Raw genomic sequence first — 17,104 nt, 5'->3', positions numbered from 1 at the left:
TCCTCAAGTGTTTTTGCCTGGTTGTACTGTGTCCTTGGTCTGTGATAATGACGCTTGCTTGCCTGGATAGAAGATGGAGAAGTGTTCATCTAGATGCCTCTAGTTTATTGTAGAAAAGGTTAAGCACATCTATTGCTCCACCCACTCTTGTCTCAGTCCCCACCCACCACTTGTTTGCTTATGAGGAAATGAAGCCCTTAGGCTGGAGAGAGAGAGAGAGAGAGAGAGAGAGAGAGAGAGAGAGAGAGAGAGAGAGAGAGAAGGCTTCCCACAGCTTTTATATAAACTAAAATAATTCTGGTCTGCCATCTAAACTGTATGAAAAATGGCTTCTCAACTAAGCATTCAAGGCTGCAATACTATATCTACTTAAATGAACTAAACCCCATTATATCCCATGGAGCGTTCTTCCAGGTAGACATATCCAGGACTGTGCTGGGGGAGGGGGGAATGGATATCTATGCAAAATATACTAATATTGTTTAAAGACACCATAAAGGCCATGTATCACCACCCTCTATGACAGTGGTTCCCAATTGGTGGTCTGTGGACACAGAGGTTCTGTGTAACCCACTCACGTGGCAGCATTCACATAACAAAAAGTACCATAAATATATCAACAATTTCAAAAGCAGGGGGGACCATGGCTTGCCTTTTGAAAAACAGGCGGTTCACAGTACTTGGCTAATTGGGAACCACTGCTCTAAGGTGGCGGCGGCATCATCATAAATGAATAAATAAAAATAACCCAACTCTCTCTGTCTCTGTCTCTCTGTCTCCGTCTCTCTCTGTGTGTGTGTGTAAAAACAAGCCTTTTTCTTTCTTCCCATTAAATGAATATGCCTCTCTCTTTTATTGCATCTTTACTGTAAGTTTAATTGTGTCCCTGCTACACCCTGTCTACATCTGCACATTGACTGCCCCTCACATTTTCCCCAGCAGGAATCACTGACAGTCCTTAAAATGGTATTTCCTCTGCTTCAATGGCTTCTCCCCACCCCCAATCCATCATCATCCTCCCCCAGCTATCATCATCGTATTTTAAAGATTTTGATTCAATTTCCATTTTAAATACTGAATGCTTAAATCCATTTGTAATCTTTTAAAACATACTCAGAAAGACCAAGCAAGTCTCCCCCACCCCGTTTTTTTTAAAAAAATAAAATGAAAATATGAAAGGCGAGGAAATAATCTTAAATCGCTTTATGCAGCACATGAAACTTCAAAATAATGAGAGCTCTTCGATTTAGAAATGATTGGGGTTCTAAGCACACGAATCATAAAGAGCTGTAAAATTATTAGAACATTTCAGCATTTTTGTAAGCATTTCAATTCTGAGGTAATCAGGGATTCTGGACTTACAGAGCAATTTACCTGGCATTTGTAGGAAAGCGTCACTCTTTCAGACTGAAGTACACTTAACAATATGAAGAACTCCAATAATTTTAAATTGCTGTATATCACACATGCCCAGAAATCCAATTTATCCCTTAAATAAAAACATTGCAACTTCAAAAGTACAGAAAGGCCCACCCACAACATCAAATCAATCTAACCTGACCAATTTGTGGGTCAAATCAGTCAATTTATTTCTTCCATCTTAGGAGTTATACCATGAAGAACTATTATAGACAATTTTTTAAACTCTCTTGTGTATTAGTACATAAAAATTACATTTTCCTTCCTTAATGCTGTGGCATTAAGCTATCCTGAAGTATATATTCAAGTTGCATATGGGACAACCTCATTTATCTGAATGCCTTAGATGACATTTGAATGTTTGCATAATCAGATGGTTGCATTCAGAGGTCTGTGTTTTACCATATATTACATAGACATGAGGATACAGGACAGGGAAGTTTGGATAATGAAGATACTGCACTGTGTGCCATACGCAAGTACAGTACATCAGTACATTTTGTAGTCATTAAATAAATAAACCTAGGCTGATCTGAACTTTTAAAAGAGGTAAATTGCAACAAATTGCTGTAGCACTGAGTGCTTCTGTTCAGGGTTCCAGGCTGCCTTGCCCCCCCCCCCATTATGTTCCCCTATTGCATCAACACCAATACCACCCAACAGACAGACCCATCTGCACAATACAGCATCATAGCACTTTAAACAATCATGGCTTCCTGCAAAGAATCCTGGGAACTGTAGTTTGTTAAGGGTGCTGGAATCCCAACTCCCAGAACTACAATTCCCAGAGTTCCTTAGGAAGAGGGATTGACTGTTAAATAATTCTGAGCACTGTAGCTCTGTGAGGGGAATTAGGGTCTCATAAACACTCAGCTCCTTTTATAAACTACGGTCCTCAGGATTGGGGGGGCATGACTGTTTAAAGTGATACGATACTGCTTTAAATTGATGGTGCAGATAGGGTGACAGCATTCTATGGTCACTAAGCATGCTGAGTCTTCAGTGGGCATGTTTTTGGAAGTAGTATCCCCCATTTTCCTGTAGTTATTTTATGGTGCTGCAAGGCTTGGGGTTCCCCCAAAAATAGTCATAAGGTAAAGGGACCCCTGACCATTAGGTCCAGTCGTGACCGACTCTGGGGTTGAGGCACTCATCTCGCTTTATTGGCTGAGGGAGCCAGCGCACAGCTTCCGGGTCATGTGGCCAGCATGACTAAGCCGCTTCTGGCGGACCACAGCAGTGCACAGAAACACCGTTTACCTTCCCGCCGGAGCGGTACCTATTTATCCACTTCCACTTTCATGTCTTTTCGAACTGCTAGGTTGGCAGGAGCAGGGACCAAGCAACGGGAGCTCACCCCATCGCAGGGATTTGAACCACCGACCTTCTGATCAGCAAGTCCTAGGCTCTGTGGTTTAACCCACAGCGCCACCCGCGTCCCTAAACATAATCATACCTCCCTCTATTTTCTCACTGTTCCTGTTTTGGCTAGTTTGGTTAGTTAGAACCTGAATTTCCTGTCAGAGGGAGAAATAACATTATCTTATGAAATTATATTTACATCTGTAAAACCAACAGGAACAATATCCAACAATGAGACCCTGAAAACATCTGGTTGATTTTTTTGTGTAGTCTTAAGAACACACCAAAAAGCACAAGCAGTTAGCACCATCCTAATTCCCCGGGACAGTATATGTATTTCAAGGTGTGGGTGCCACCACACTAAAAGCTCTGCCCTAGGTATTTGGTAAACACCTGGGGTGTGTGGCACCCACAAGAGGGCATCACTTGGTGACCTAAGGGTTTAGGCAAAATGATATTAGAAAAGGCAAACTGGACCTAGGTTGTTTATGGTTTTATACACCAAGTAAAAAACCTAAAACATAGCTTGGTATCTCATTGGTAGCCAGTGCATATCCCTCAACAGATGTGTTAAATGTGGGGGATACATCTCTCCTAACAGCAGCCTAGACACAGCATTCTGCACCAGCCACCATTTCCAGACGGACCTTAAGGACAGCCCCACATAAAGCAGTAATCCGACCTCAAGGTTATCATTCATGGACTTCCATGACCAAGCTATCGCTGTCCAGGAATAGTCATGACTGGCAGATGGTACTCAGAGCCACTGAGGCTACTTGGGCCTTTAGTTACAATGATGAATCCAGCAACCCCTCAAGCTATGAAGCTGATTTTTCAAGGGAAGTGCAACTCCCTTGCAACCAAGTTAGCAGGGTTTAAACTTCAGTTTATTGGCCCTCATCCAGCCCTCCACTGCATCCAGACACAACACCAGTTTCAGGCTTGCAGGACCTCACTTCCTTCAGATGTTACAGAGAGCTGGGTGCATTTAAGCATAGTGTTGAGACCTCGTGTCCAATCCCTCAGTAAACAGCATTGGAGACAAGATGACACACTGCGACGACAGATATGCATGAGCCTGAGAGACACGTTACATTAGTGTAGTGGGAATGGGTATGGGTATTCGTGTCTCTCTCTATCCGGTTTAGAGGGGGCTGCTTAGGCAAGTATAAGTATTGAGGCATTGCCACCAAGAAAAGATGTTTGAAACGTGTACCTATCCTCGGGCCCTTTAGAGGTGAATGAGGTTTCTATGGGAGAATGTCCAAGTTCTCCCTATGAAGCTAGTTAAGCTTTACGTCCTGCCTGCTTAAACTTTGGATTACCTGAACTGTCTTTACATGCTGTAGGAAGCTCAGAAAAGAAAGGCACAGAGGCTTCCTTTGAGTGAATTAGCAGGCCCAGCAGAGAAAATTAATTCTGAATACAAAATTGCAAGCCAGCCATAATGGGGCAGGACCAGGGCCCATTTCCAGACGGCACATAGCGATCCTATCAGTGCTTCATTTTACAATGCGTAGAGCTGAGGAGGCTCAAGACTACCTAGAAGTCACAGTATAATTCAAGATGCATTGTTCCTTTTTTAAACTGCTCAAGCTGAAAAGGGGCACTAGAGAGCATTTTTAATAATGTTAGGATTTAATTTTTATGTTCACAGCTCATTGAGATAAATGGCATGGGGGGGAAGAGGTGAGTCTCCACCTTTTCTACAGCTGTTTAACTGCAAAATAAATTCTGAAAGAACAGGCTGACAAAGCAGGAAGAGCACATCTGCTTAAGCTGTGACAGCTGTGTGTTTGTAACAGTGAGAAAGTTAGAAACATCATCACAAAAGGCAAAAATCCATTGGATGATGTGAAAAATACATATACCTTCACCTAACTGGTGCATGCAAAAACTATCAAAGCACTTTGGAGGAATTTTTTTTTTAAGCTGCATAACACTTTGGTTTTATGATGTTCTCCTACCTGCAGTGAATACCACAGATACTTACGTATCAGATGGTGACGCTGTAATTTTATAGTTTGTAATAATGGGGAAGTGCCATAGCTCACTGGTAGAGCATCTGCTTTGCATGCAGAAGGTTGCAGGTTCAATCCTTGACAGCCCTCCAGGTGAGAGCAAATTCCTCCTGAAATCATGAACAGCCACTACTGATCAGTGTATGGACCAGAGGGACTAAGTATCTAAGGCACCTTCCTAGATTTGGTAAATTACATCGGGCTGAGCCTAGGTGCATCTCAGTAGGGAGGGAGTTCCACATACCACTGAGAATTCCATTTTCTACATTTCCACACCAGTTTGCAATTTTTAAAGCAAAACCAAACAAGTCCTTATCGGGATTTTAGTGCAAATTTCTCCTGCTATACACATTTTGTATGTAATTTTGCTTAATGGAGGCATTCATCCTAAACCTAGAAAGGTTTTTAACTAGCTGTTCTCCTCCTTTGAAACCAGCTATTCTGAAAAACCTTAACCTCAATTATTTTATGACTATCCTTAAAATGTTTCCAGATTAGCAACACTAACACCCTGGAATATTTTGTCCGGGGCAAAACAGCAGCAAGAGATAAAACAGAAGTGGCAATGTTGTTGTTTTCAAATATCACTTTTACGGGTTCATCTCCCACCACTGCTTTGTGTGGAAACATGCCGTGCACCTCAGATTCTTTAACAGCACATACTCGTGGAATCTTATCTCCTTCAGGAAAGCGGTATTTGTTTTATTAAGTATCATCACCGTTGCCACCATCCTTTATTTGCTCAATGAACTATTTTGTGGGGGCTTCACAGATGCAGGGGCATGTAATGTTCCAGGAGCAGCAACGCCGCGTATTTTAACATGAAGAAATCTCACCATGTGAAGAGCTCAAAAGACTGCAAACAGAATCCTTCAAGTGCAATTGCAGTACAAGTGTCACACACTCAGACCGAGGAAATTAAGGCGAGGAAGTCGCTGGGCGACCTCCTCCTAGCCGTGAAGCCCTTGCCAACTGGAAATAAGCACAAAGTGCTCTCTGCTGGTGGGGTGGGCTAAACTCTCAAATGTGGTTCAGCATGACACCCCAACAGGGGGGAAAAAGTAGCGAGAGCTGCTGCAGTTATCAACAGTGACATTCAGCTGAACTCTCCCTCTCTTCCTGTCTTTCACTTCTCTGTCTGTCCGTCTGTCTGTCTCCTCCTCTCTCTTCTGGTCTCATGGGAAGCAACAACATTGATAGAAGCCCTGTGTCAGTTTCCATCTGACTGTCACTCTCACTTTTGCCTCTATTATCATCAGCCGTAAGGTGGGGCAGTCCCCAGCTTGGAAGGGCTACTGATCTCTATCTCACAGCCTATAAGCTGCCCTTGCCATGAACCTGACTAAGGGGAAGAAAGAGGGAAAGGGGCGGAGGGGGGTGGAAAGAGAGAGACGGGTGGGGGGGGGGAGAGAGAGAGAGACGCTGATACAGTTTGGTTTCTTTTCTTATTTCCTATCCTTTTTCCAGCGCTCAGTCTTTTGTGTCAGCTTTCAGAAATGCTCTGTTTGACTGGCAGCCTGTCACAGATCAGTTACCACCTAAAGCCGCTTGGCAGGGAGAGGTGACGGCCCAGGAAGGGATCTAAGTGGGTTTATCAGTGCTTCTTTACGCCTCGTGAGCTCCTTGACACAAAAGGAAAGGGTATTAAAGATCTAAAGCGAGCCCAAAAGCGTGAAAGCTCCTTATAGGCTGCAAGATGTGGATGTGACTAAATTTTTAAATATTTTGAGTTGATGCTATTCATTTTACCAATAGAGTAGAAAGAATTTTTGTTACAGAAATGAGTGTATGTTCCACATGAGTGAGATTTGGAAAAGGGGAGGAAGTCCCTAAAATATGTGCTTAGAATATTACAACTACCTTGTATTTGCAACCGTACATCTGCTTTAAATATAAATTAAACTTTCCCCCCTCTCTCTTTTAGATATTACAGAAGACCCATATTACACATTTACCTTTGAATTTCTTGTGTCTTTCAAAGTGTAAATACACTAATAATTTAGCAACTGAAACTAGACATCTTGTTTTCTTTTTTTATACCCAGTTAACATAAAATATCCAACATTATAGGTAGATGCCACATACAATTAAAAAGCTGTTTTAAGCATGGAATATTGTTAAGCATATTTATTTCCATCTTCCCAGTGGCTTCTCACAACAGAGTTTTACCAACTGAAGGGTTGCTGCACCACACAATTCATTTTCCTTTGTTCTTAAGTCTTCAATAACTTGAAATAATTTCCTTTACTATTTTCCTTTTAAAAAATCAAAATCCAAAAGAGACCACATGTGCCAAGTGAACCAACTAGATGCTCTAGGGATTTCAGGAAGCAACTATTTTCACCATAATATATTGGGAGAGTAAGTTTATCTATCTTGTGCAAAGAATTAGGCTATTAGTGTACACTAATGGGAGGGAATTAAATGAAAAAGAAGACGAACAGCATGGTCCACATTTTTCATGCTAATGTAAAATTTTGAAACTGCGCATTCCAACTTACATGGTTCATATTTTTCTTCATTGACTCATTATGAAAATGTTGGAAAGCTTTGTTACATCCATGCAGGCACAAAGGAAAACTAGGAGCCCTCTGTTCCTATACATACATCTGATCTGTTTTTCATGTCATTATAGCCCCTCCTAGGCTCCACTACTGATGTCTGCCATTCTTGCTGGCTAATAAGTGACAGGTCAAGTCGTCCAAATTAAAGATTTAACAAGCCCTCCAAGGAGCTCTGCACTAAGCTCCAGACAATGTCTGTTCCCTCCCTGTGTGAAACACACGCAAAAAGGCTCCCTCTTGGACTATCGCCTTGTGGTTTCTGTATGAAGCAGTAGTCGTGCAAAAACTTTTATACTTCTCAACTGCTCTCTAATTTTCACGAACATCCAGCAAATATTTCTGAGAACATCTTTCACAGTTTGTGAATTAATTTACATCAGTATCTCCACGTGTTACTTTTGTAGTCCACCACTCCCACTTCCCCAGTGCTTCGAGTAGTCCATTAAAAAACAAAAAAGCAAAACAGTTTTCACTGCTTACCCAGCAAATGAATAACGACAAAATAGTATTGTTCCAATACTTGGTGGAAACAGGGCAAAATAATTTGGGAACGGGGGCAAAAAGAAATCTGGAAGTTGTGAGCACAGCACAAAGCTTGTTGTCTTATTTCTCAAGATCAAAAAGGCTAATCTGGCAAGATAGTCAATGGATAAGTTTGTCTCTTTTGTTGGCTGAAATAATCTCAACTTTCACATAATTTGGAAATATACAGAACAATCAAACTGCCGCGCTGGGGAGGGTTTGCATGGGATGTAGGTGTCCCTCTGCCCAACCTTGTTGGGCTCCACTATCAGTGGAGAAGCCTTGCTGGTGTGGAGTGCCCCAGTGCATCCATCCAAATGGTCGGCAGGTGAGCAGAAGCTGTAGTCAGTAGAACTCCCAAAACATGGTGTTTTCTGGGTGGAGAGAGGACAGGTCTGGGTCAGACACAGACTAGTGCAGTATTCTGTACTTGCTAGATCAGGCATAGACAAACTTTGGCCCTCCAGATGTTTGGGACTACAATTCCCATCATCCCTACCTAACAGGACCAGTGGTCAGGGATGATGGGAATTGTAGTCCCACACATCTGGAGGGCCAAAGTTTGCCTATGCCTGTGCTATATCCTTGGCTAGATACTGTGTGGAATTGCTGCTAGCACATGATGGCAACGGGCCTAATCCAGGCCTCTTCGCTGCACCAGCCTGGGAGCTGGCATAGCAATGGGGCATTTTCCAAGGCGCCACCACTAACACCTGCTGTCCCAGTCAGCATTAGCAGCAGGGCTGTGGAAATGGTTATGATGATGATGCTTCATCAAGGCCCACCACTGCTGGACAGGGGTTCAAATTACCCATTTCACCACAGCACTAATATTTATTTATTTATTTATTTATTTATTTATTTATTTTACATACATACATACATACATACATACATACATACCCCACCCATCTGGCTGGGTTTCCCCAGCCACTTCTGCCAACAGTTAGGCAGAAGTTTAATGTCTATGTTGTGTTACAAAGATGTCTGAAAATGTAACCTGAAGGCTGGCAACATCAACCCTGACAGGTGGGAAAGCCTTGTAGTGCCGGGAGACTGCAGTGCCTGGAGACAGACAGTCAAGTTGTGTATCCATAGTAGTGACCAGAGGAGGAATGATTGCTGGGAGGAACGCAGAGAGAGGGGGCTCCATGGTGCATTTGCAGCACAAATGGATGCCTTCCTCTACCCCAGCTGCAATGAAACATGTTTCTCCCACATCTGTCTCTTCAGCCACAGCAGGAGCTGCAACCGTCGCAACAGCTTGACTTCATCCCCAAAGGCACACACCTTGTTTGTCTCCCGAGACAGACAGATGCCAACAGTGTCTATGTAAGTGAAGCTAGCTACAGTCCTGTGCACATTTGTTTTTTGAATAAGTCTTATGTATGACAATTGCAAGTAATCATGTTTAGGACTAGGGTGATTTTTCCAAAGAGCCTCATATCCTAATGTATTAGGCTTCACCATTAAAACGTGCATTCAGATTTATGTTGACACGCAAATCCAGTAACTGATGGAAGACTGTGTGTGAGATATATATATATATTATTATATTAGACACATAAATCAGGTGATGCTTTTTAATTCTTAAATGACAGTGAAGAACTGTGTATCACACCAGAGACAGAGACAGATAGGTATAAGTTTGTAGAATATTCTACATTGCAATTCCCAACACTGGCTGCTAAAAACAAGCAGAACTTCCATACCACAACTGCTTTGGTTTCCCACAATCCTAATATTCATTCCACGTTTGCCAAACAACTACTTTCAATGGTTCGTACTATCAATTGCAAAAATCCTATGCAGTTTTATCTATAAACTAATATAATCTCTCCCCCCCTTTTTTTCCTTGCTAATACCAGTTTTGAGACTTCCTGGGCTTGTTGTTATGTAGCCAAAACCTTACCTCACTTTAATACATGGGTGGTAACATCAGAGAGAAAAAGCTGAGCGGAAAAGTGTACCCAAACAGTCCCCAAGTAACTAAATGGCATGAAATGTTGAGGGCTTGTGTGGCAGGAATAGAATGGGGTAGCTTGAAAAATAGGAAGAAGAGACACACAGTGAGAAATGGGTTAGAGAGACAGCCATCTCATTGTCTAGAGCAGGCATAGGCAAACTCGGCCCTCCAGATGTTTTGGGACTACAATTCCCATCATCCCTGACCACTGGTCCTGCTAGCTAGGGATCATGAGCACTGTAGGCCAAAAACATCTGGAGGGCTGAGTCTGCCTATGCCTGGTCTAGAGATGTCCTTTCCTGATTAAATAGGAAGCTATTTTAAGGGACCTCAGGGGGAGAACTGAGAGCTCCCATAAAAATCAAAGGAGATGAACCTATCCCACCCCTCCCAAAAATACCACCCCAAAGTAGTAGCAAAGAGAGGAGTACATACTCTTTCTAGTTCAGTTCTTCCTTAGTGTGAAACTTAAACACACATGCATACACCTGCCAATGTAAATTCCAAAGCAAATGCAATTCTTTATCAATATTACAGATTTTAAGGAGCTGGGACTGGGACAGAGCGGCTTGTCCTACTCAGAGTAGACTCACTGCAGTTAATTGGGAATTAGTTTCAATGAGTCTACTCTGAGTTGGACTTAATTGAATGCAATCCGATGGTCCAGATTCAACTAGTTGTGCTAGTAAGAGTCTTACTAGGTTCCCCCCCTCTCTCATGTGCCCCTGTGCCCTGATTGGCTCTGGGAGGTTGGGAGAACCCCCCGAGAACGGGGGGGGGGAGGTCATTCTGTCTGGCAAGCAGAAATACATGTGCCGACGGAGAGATCGCCTTACCACTATTTTGAATTCTACCCGACATCAGTAACTTGCTCCTCACTGAGTCAATGCAATGTAGTAGAATGTCAACTATATTCCATCTCCTAAATAGTGTTCCATCTACTAAGAGGCACTCTTAATAGCACCATATGCCTCTGAACTTCATTTTATCTCCAGTATGACCAGGGCATTTCGAAATGATGCATTCTTTATGTATGTCACATACTGTATATATAATAGACCGCTGAAGAAGACCTGTGATCAAAATTATATTCATTTAGTTATAGTTGGGCTGATCTGTTTTTATTTTTCTAATGAGTATTTAAAGGCTATGTCAGTTTTAATTTTTCATATCTGTGTGATATAAAATTATTTTATATAGCTAGCTTATTCTCTTTTGTGGGATTTGTTCTGATCCCAATTTGTATGCAGTCATTTTTATGCTGTTCATTGCCATAATACTTTTAAAAAAATAAGTTGATAGAATAGATATTGTTTGCAAATAAATAAATCCCAAGCAATGTTGCATACCACATCTTTACTGAAAGAGGAAACTGCAGTTCTTGTTTTAAACATCACCTCTGCAAAGGAGCTAAAACCAGAGTGGCACAATGATGTACACCACAAGTCTTGGGAATAGCAATGAAACACTGATTTATTCACTGTAGAAGAGGGCAATAAGAATAAAATAAGGGAAATGAATGGAAATGCAGGGATTGCAAGGAAAGCAGGGTAGAGACATGTATACATTTCTGAATGTTCTTTCATGAGCTGGTACACATGAGGATGTTCTGCTACAATTGAATTGGATTCATTCAAGACCGCTTCTGGGCTCACAGCCTAGCTAGGCTTCTGCAGTCATAGAGTCATAGAAACTAGTACTATTCCCTGCAATGCAGGAAACTTTTTGCTCAACATGGGGCTCAAACCCACAACCCTGAGATTAAGAGTCTCATCTTCTACTAACTGAGCTATCCCAGGATAATGGTACTGCTTTATAAAACAAAGCACCCACAATGGAGGCTGGGGGTATATAAGGGTTTCTTCCAATGTCAATGACGGCAGTAGCCTACACACCACTGATGTGGAGGTGCCATTCAAACAAATGACACCTTTGAGAGACCTGGTCCTGTTATGATCCTTGCTGCATAAAAGGTATTGTTCGGGAGTGGCATACGGTTCAAAGTCCCTAGTGTCTCACAAGCAATTGAAAACAAAGCACCACTAATACAAGTTTGAGTGATAACCTGGTTGTGATGGATTATATAAGCCAATCATTTTCACTGCTTCTCAGAAATTTGGCGGGAGGAAGTGAATGCACACTGAGATGGCCCACAGGAGTGCCCTCCAAATTTGCTGGGATCACAAGTCATAGAAATTGCACCATTTCTCTCTTATTACACATAAGATACCGTATTTTTCGCTCTATAACACGCACCCGACCATAACACACACGTAGTTTTTAGAGGAGGAAAATCCGTAGGCATGCCACCCGTAGGCATTTCCTCCATAACACGCACAGACATTTCCCCTTACTTTCTAGGAGGAAAAAAGTGAGTGTTATGGTGCAAAAAATACGGTACTTAGGCAAGTGGCAGAGGCCAGAATCACAAAGACATTCTTGAAAAATATTTTTTACAAAGCCTACTCCTACTGCTACTACTACTAATAATAATTTATTATTTCTACCTCGCCCATCTGGCTGGGTTTCCCCAGCCACTCTAATAAGAGATATAGCATTAAAATGTGAACCTTACTTTTATGATATACAGTGTAGTCATTTTTTCAAATTTCATATCCTGCAAGTACATTTGTTTAGCATTTGTACTGTCTACCATAGTTGCATACTAGCAGTAATGACAGTAATTGGGTAATTGGGATCCTTTATGGCAGGGGTTTCCAAACCCCTGGCGGTCCATGGACCACCAGTGATCCACTAGCTTCATTCAGGTGGTCTGTAGCATGGCCACATAAAATATCAGTATTGATTTTCAATTGTTGTTGCTTTTTGCTTCTTTTATTTCTTATATTGTATTTTATTACAGTTTGAATTCTATGGAATGGAAATGCTAATATAATAAAATACAATATGAGAAATAAAAGAAGCAATATATATATATATATATAGATATAGACACAGAATCTAACACAGTGTATATTACAATTGCTACAAGAGACAGCAAAATCATTAAGTGGTCCACCAAGACCATTTTTGAGTGATTCTGGTGAAGGGAGGCTGGGAACCGCTGCTTTATGGAACAGAGAGATAAAAAAGATTTTGTTGTTGTTCAGATGTTAACCAATTTATAGGATTTATTGACAAACTCATGAACACTCAGAGCACTCAGTAAATTAGCTCAATAGGATTTTAATTAGAGCTAAGTATTCAGTAATTCTGAATGTCTTAGCCCAAAATAGAAGAAAAAATAGTGTGGGCATGTCAGATTAGATCTCACACACATATGCATGGACAACAGATTTGAGTTTAGTGACTGCTTTGTTGACATAAAAAGCTGGGGAAAGTTTTCCATCTGCAGTATATGAGATCTTATCCCATTCCTTTCACACTGCTTTTGATAATGGACAGTTCTCAAGCTCCACTTAAGAGTGCTGTAAAACAGAACTGCCATTGCATTTCTAAATCAAAATGATCTCTGGCGCTCTCAAAAGTTCATAGGTGACAAGAAAAATGATGACCTTTCCTTGTATTTCTGTGGTCTGTCATCTGTTTCACCACAAAACTCATTGAGCAGGGATGGGGAAACCGCTCCAGATGTTGCAATACAACTCATACCAATAGATGACTTCCAATATAGTTCTGGAAATATTAAGGCCAAATCTGAAGAAAGTTCTGCTTAGGTCCCATGAGGGGGATGGAGACAGGGCAGATTAGCCACTGATAATTTCTCTCAGTAGCTAGGACTGACTTTCACAGGTTCAGAGAATAAGTGCATCATATCTGTTTTATGTCTCAAATTAAGCCTTAACTACTGGAGCATTATAGACTTCTTCTGTTGGAAATAATATGTGTAGATTTTTTCATGTGAAATGTGATTCTCAAATGAACTCGGGTTGCCATATTTCAAAAAGTGAAAATCCGGACACACAAAATGTTGAGCTTCCGATATGGGTTGCCATATCTAGATCTAGATTTCCCCAGACATTTTAATCAATTTCTGATGCTATTTTTGATGGATGAATCCTGGATATGTCCAGGAAATTCCAGACCTATAGCAGCCCTCAATGAACCAGAGGTCTCAATGCTTATGAGAAGGTCTATGTGTTAACAAATAACATTTCATACTACAGCTCCCAGCTGCAAATGGCTGAGTTCCTGAGGGTGGATATTAAGGGCACCATAAAGTTTTCCTCTTTGGTACATGAATTTGTGAGTGCCCGACTCCCCTCAGCAAAAATATTTCCCTCAGCAAAACAGATTTGAGTCTATTAACAGATCTCTGTTCTCTGTTCTCATCATGAATAGGAATTGAAAAAACTGCAGATTATTTTGAAAAAGCATCCATGGGCAGTATCCATCTTGTCTGGATTGAGTATCTATTTTATTATAGGCCTCATACAGTCATTCACATAGGACTATGTGACATCTGCTCCCAAGGGGAGCTTTGTACCTAGGCACAGATACATGTCAGGTATGAAAAGTGCATGCAGGTTTCAAACATGCCTTTTACCTTTTTTATTTTATTTTATATCAGAGTGCAAAGAATGTGCTTTCAAGCAGTGAAATACTGCAAAATGCCACAAAAGAACCAGCGAGCTTCATAGGAGAGGCCAGGACTTCCGTGAGCAGGTATAACATGGTGATAGGGATTACTCTTACTTGCATGAAATTGCAGCTGCTGAACAAGCAGACACGTTTTCTGAACCTGTGAGCTCACTTCTCCTGCCGCCCAAAAAACATTTTTTTATAGTTTCAACCACACAGGTGCCAGCATGCATGCTGATGCACCCTCACCTCAATAGTCTTCTTGTTTCATAGTTAGGTGGGAATTTAAATCACGGGTTGAATTTGTAATGTTGAAATGGGTCAGTCTAGAAGAACTTTCCTACTGATCATCGAGAATTTTTAGTTCTCAAGGAAGACAGAGCATGTCCATTTGCTCCTAGTCCCTCATAACTCTATAGACAGAGAATTCCTTTCACATTATATCATTTTTGATCATGCAGGCATCCCTTCAAAGAATCTGCATTACCTCTCCCCAGTTTCTCTCATCTTCCACCATATGATCCAACCCCCTGAGCAACAGTTAGCTGGCTGGCAATGAGGATTAAAATGCCTAGTCCAGAGAAGAGAGACAAGTGTGTGATTGGATCCAATCATCATACAATTTAGCATCCAATGTATCTTGTAAGAAATGGATAAAAGATTTTGCCTCTATTCCCATGTACGAGTTGCAGCAACTAAACTTGATTTTCAGATCAACAGAGCAAATGGACTTTACAAATAAAAATACATTGACTCAGAACAGGGCATGTTTTTGCGTACCTATGATTAGGCCACCTATTTGATGACTAAAATATCAGATTAGCCAGTCCCTGGGCACCACCGTTTCTTGAATTCTAAAATTTAAAGGAGCTGGGCTTTAAGTCTGCCTGGACATCACAGGTTGAAAAAACAGCTTTGGCTTGGGGGTACAGCCCATGCATAACATCCCAAAGGTCCCAGGGTCAATCTGATATTTCCAGGTAGGACTGTGAAAGAAACCTTGGGGAGTTTGCTGTCTCAACAACAGAGAGCCACAAAACCATTCCTGGATGAGGACTTCTGGGTGGAGTGAGGAGCTAGGAACAAAAAGGCCCCTAAATGAACAAAATAAGATAAGTTGATATGGCCAACTCTTCTGAGTTGGGGATTTCTGAGCTATGGGTGCAGGTGAGGTTGTTCAAGCTTTTGTTTTTCTCTGAGGGCTGGTGGGTGGGAGAATAGTTTTGCTTTTTGTGGCCGTGTTGTGATCATTGTTGTTATTTTTGTTTTGTTTTTAATAGATACATGCTGTATGGAATGTTAATTTGTATATGCATCCTCCCCTATTTTATAATGTATGTTATTTAGCATAAGTTGTTTGGAGACCTGTTTGGTGATGAGGGACTAAGAAGTTAAATAAATAAATATAATTAACATGCACATATTTGTTACGTAAATAGAAGGCAGAAGGTAGCTTTGGGGCCATGGAGGCAAAGGGGAGAGGGGACATTTAACTCTTTCTCTCCCTGCCACAGTTGCTACTAAAAGCTGCTATTCTCATTCCAGTGGAAGTCTTCATTGGTGCCTGTGAGACTTCTCTTGAAATTCATATAGCAGCTTTGGCAAGACAGTTTTTGGCAGGACCCTGGCAGAGAGAGGAAGAAATAAGCATCCTCTCTCTGAGTTATGGTTACGCTGCTGCTCGGGTTTTCAGCCATGCTTAGAATGCAAAACATTTCTTACTGAAAGAAGCATATCAGTACAATACCAATTTAGTAATCAGGCACTCAGATCTTAACCAAATTTACTAAAATATAGTTATAAAGTTATGTTAATCTTATCCAGATTTAAAAATCCTATCCTTTATGGATTAGAGTCTGCAAATTTTCTTTCAACTTTACTTGTATTACACAAAAGTTAATCCATTACCTCCAGATTTTAAAATAAGAAGAGAAGACTTGTGATGATGATATGTGTGCTAAGCAGCCATTCAAATATTCCCAGGCAATACATAATATTGCACAGCACCTCATCAAACTTAATTATATTGTAACTAATAAATCATCAGCCCTTAATCTCTTCAGGAGAAGAAAATACACGTTTGCCCATCTCTTTTGTCAAAGGAAAGAGAACAAACAGGCCTGAGAGTGAGTGAAAAAGATAAATATGTGAATGAAGAAGAAATGGAGTATGGAACAATCGATAAAATAGGAAGGAAGGAAACAAAGAGGGAGAGGGAGAGGCAGAGAGGCTCTGGGATTGTTTTAATGGCTGGATAAGTAATAGAAGAGAAAGAAGCCCAGATAGAAATGTAAGAGAGGAAGAAGAGATTCTGAGATAAGCAGGATATTAAGGTGACAGTGAAGGATGAAAGGGAAGACTGGATAAGGAACTTGCAGTCAAAGGGGCGTCCCACACACATCACTTCTACGCGGAGGCTGGTGCTCTGGAGGAAGCCAGAATAAAAGCTGAACACATCCAATTAGTCTTAGTAAAAGCGGAAGATTTCTCTGAGTGGGAGAAACAGGTAGATGTAATAGGTCTATAAGTGCACAAGGTATTATAAGCATATTTTCATATAGACCATTTAGGTACAATTTAAGAGCTATTTTACAGTGCTAATGAGACTGCCTGCAAAAACACCTAATGGACAGGTAGCAGGAAATCGCCTTCTGCCATCCCTAAAACATTTTCCAAAACACACTTACCTTTGGTTCTATGTAGACAAT

This window comes from Podarcis raffonei, chromosome 3, assembly GCF_027172205.1.
Source record: "Podarcis raffonei isolate rPodRaf1 chromosome 3, rPodRaf1.pri, whole genome shotgun sequence".
Taxonomy (NCBI): domain Eukaryota; kingdom Metazoa; phylum Chordata; class Lepidosauria; order Squamata; family Lacertidae; genus Podarcis; species Podarcis raffonei.
This window is presented reverse-complemented; position numbering follows the sequence as displayed.